General features: G+C 37.5%; 1 pseudogene; it reads right to left on the reverse strand.

The window, feature by feature from the left end:
* Window positions 1-320: 320 nt before the first annotated feature.
* LOC123831291 lies at window positions 321-1,136 on the reverse strand (annotated as a pseudogene).
* Window positions 1,137-3,684: the final 2,548 nt, after the last annotated feature.

The raw sequence follows: 3,684 nt of genomic DNA on the forward strand, positions 1-3,684 counted from the left end.
TAGAATGCACTATACAATCAAATTATCTATTAAGTGTAAAAAAAGATAAAGTCCTTATGATGTGAAAAGTATTTCCACAAATTTACCAGCAATATATCCTTTTTCAGAGAACTGTCAGATGGCATGAACTATGGAAACAAGATATTGAAAAAAAATACGTTTCGACTCTGGAAGAAAGTAGAAAAGTTTTCTTTTCTTTTTTTTTAATGCACAGCTTTTATTGCATCTTTAAAATAATGCAAATAAATGTAAGAATATTGCAAATAAGTGTGAGGAATCATTCAGCATCTTGCTGTTTCTATAGCTGGACAACTTGGGTCTTATTTATCAGTTTGCTGAATTGATCCTTTTTCAGCAACATAGACAGCATTAAAAATTTTCTGATATCCTTGTTCTTCATTGTTGTGGCTTGCTGAATCAATAAGTTCACTGTTATTTCCTTCAAGAATCAAGTCTTCTTTCTGGGTTGGAGACACTGAACAAGCCACACCCAACTTCATCTGATCCCTGCGCATGTGCCTATTTTTAGGACTATAAGACACATTGGACCATAAGACACACCTAGGTTTTAGAGGAGGAGAATAGGGAAAAAAATTTTGAAGCAAAAAATGTGCTAAAATATTTAATAACCTGTAACCCAGCTCCACTGCCACCCCTGCCCCCCACCGCACAGCGATCCAGGTAAGCTACATTCAGACTATAAGACACACCTCCATTTTCCTCCAAATTTGTGTGTGTTGGGGGGAGTACATCTTATAGTCTGAAAAATATGGTAATTTTTGCCCAAGAAATTCCTGATTTTAACATGAGAACCATTCTCCTCAATAACGACATTGATGGGGAGGTGAATGTACACAGACCTCATCTTGTAACGGAAGCCCAGTGTAATAGCCTTGATCCCGTTCTGTACGTGACTGCAGAAAGTGTGAACGGCAGCCAGCCCCTTTCTCTTTCACCATGTTTGTCAACACGGAGCCTCTTCTTTTTTTTTCCAAGGAAACTGAGTTCTACATTGATGTGATTGAAGTCACTCCGCAGGGTGCCTCTGGGTCCTTCACAATAACTGGGCGGCCCTTCAGAGTGATGTCAAGATTTCCTGGGATGTCTACAGTCTGGTTGCTGAGAATGATCTTCATCCTCATGGTAGATGCAGCAAAGAAAGTAGAAGAAATTCCGATAATGAACTCAAAGCTGCCCCAGTACAACAGCTGTGCAACAGGCCTATCCTGGAGCCGGGGATGAAGGGGGCACAGGGACAGGAAGGATGTCATCCAGGCACAGAAATGCAAGGGAGAAATGTCTTGCGCTTTTGTTTATATTGAAAGGGTTTATACAGTCTTCTAACAAAATATGGGGGTCAATTAATGATACTTAAAACCCCAAACAAATGAAAAAAATGAGGCTGTCACTCAAAAACTATAAAACGAAATATAACCTTAACATTTTTGTCACTCAGCTTTGTATACTATTTACATAGTAATAATCATGTATACAAAGAATGTTGACTTAACCAAAAATTGCTATTTTGGGAGAATGGGGGGAGGCAATACTAATGCTCAAGAACATTGCTATATAACACAAGGCAGAGGAAGGAAGTATAAAATATTTAAATGCTTGTTTTTTAGTAAGATATCAATAGGTACCAAAGACTAAAAATTTTAACAATATTTGTATAATAATTAAAATATGGAACTAACTACTAAGAGAAACAACTGAATTAGAATAATTGAAGTTGTTTCCTGTAGGGATCAGAAATCAAGAATGAAAAGGAGTGAGGAAAGAAATCTGTGTTTCACACTACAAGCTCTTGTTTATTAAACAATGTGCTGGTTTTATTAAATAAGAAACAGAAATAAGGCAACATTTTGAGAATAGCAGCCATGATTTCTTCATGTATAATATATGGTCTAGTCTTCCTATTAAGTTTGGAATCAAATATTTTAGTAAGATGAGAAAGTAAAAGTTGGTAAACTGTGGCCCATGGGCTAACTGTGGACTACCACCTGTTTGTGTATGACCCACAAAATAAGAATAGCTTGTATAGTTTAAAATGTATAAAAAAAATCAAAAAAGCAGTACTTCATGAGATGTCAGAAATATATAAAATTCAGTTTCCAGTGTCCATAAATAAAGGTTTTTGGAATACAGTGACAGTTGATTATTTCTGCACTGAACATGGTTGCTCTCACACAACAATGGCAGAGCTGGGTTGCTGCAGCTGCATGGCCTGCCAAGCCTACAACATTTACTATTTGGCCCTTTAAAGAAAAAAGTTTGCCAACTCATTTGTATTGGGTTACATAGGTTCCTCCAAAGTTCATGTCCATTCCAACCTTGTGAACGTGACCTCATTAGGAAATAGGGTCTCTGCAAATGTAATTGAGTTAAGACAAGGTCATATTGGAGTAGAGTGAGCCCTAAATCCAATATGAACATTGTCTATATAAAAAGAGAGAAATTTGGACTGAGAGACATAAACACAGAGGGGAGAATGTCACATTAAGACAGAGGCAGAGACTGGAGTGGTATTCCTGCAAGCCAAGGAATGCCAAGAATTTCCAGCAACCACCAGAAGCTAGGAGAGAAGCACAGAACAGATTCTCCTTCAGAGACTTCAGAAGAAATCAACCTTGCCAACATCTTGATTTGGAACCTCTAGCTTCTAGAACTGAGGGAGAATAAATTTTTGCTCTTTCAAGCCACCAGATTTGTGTTTTTTTTAAAGCAGCCCGTGGAAATAAATACACCCTGTAATAAAGGCTTGGAACAATCAGTACATATGACACAATCATGCTAATTTTGTATAAAAGCATGCCCAGTATCATTCAGTTAGCCATCACAAAAAATTACAATCAATTCTATATCGACTAATGTTCTGCACACAATAGCCTCTAAATTCCTTATCATGCTTTGATCAAACTGCCTCATTAAACTAATAGCATGGAGGATGATGACAAGGCCAGAGGCAAGCAGGGTGGGTGAAAAATGCTGGGGGAAAATGATATTTAAACTAACATCACAGAGCTACAAGACACAGCTTTGCAAAATGATAAGCAAAAATAAAATCAATGATGTTCCTATCTGTGGGATTCTAAAAAGCAACACAGAGCACATGGGCTGGGTAACCCCATGCTTATTACACACAGGGTAGATGGGGCCCTCATGCCTCCTTAGAGATGCTGCACTGGCAGGGGAGGTGGCCCAGCTGACCTGATCTGTCCTCTCCGGCTCTGATTTCTCATTTCTAGGCTCCTACCATCTGGCACAGAACAGAGTTATTATTCTTGCAACTCCTTCTGCAGAGAGAGAGGGGAGTCTGCTGCCTGAATGATATGAGCATCTAGTAAAGTAAAATATTGTGGGCTATAGGCTTAATTTCTGGACAAGAAGAAATAAATAAAGACAACATATTAATTTCCAGATTTCAATAGCATCTATGTGCCAAGGGCCAGACCGTAGTGTTCATAGCCTTCTGGATTTGAAGACAATTACATGTTTTTTATATGTTTTAGGCTTTAAAGTGAAAAAAAAACCCTAAAAAAAGTCTTATAAACTTTATTTTTTTTTGAAATATACAACTAAGGGAGAACAATTTTACTTGGGAAATTTTTCTATTATATCAACACATGCCCAAAATCACAGAACATAAAACTATAGATTTTCAGAGTTAAAAGATTCTGTGTT

This window comes from Phyllostomus hastatus, unplaced genomic scaffold (genome assembly GCF_019186645.2).
Source record: "Phyllostomus hastatus isolate PE091 unplaced genomic scaffold, TTU_PhHast_1.1 phas_scaffold_1674, whole genome shotgun sequence".
Classification (NCBI taxonomy): domain Eukaryota; kingdom Metazoa; phylum Chordata; class Mammalia; order Chiroptera; family Phyllostomidae; genus Phyllostomus; species Phyllostomus hastatus.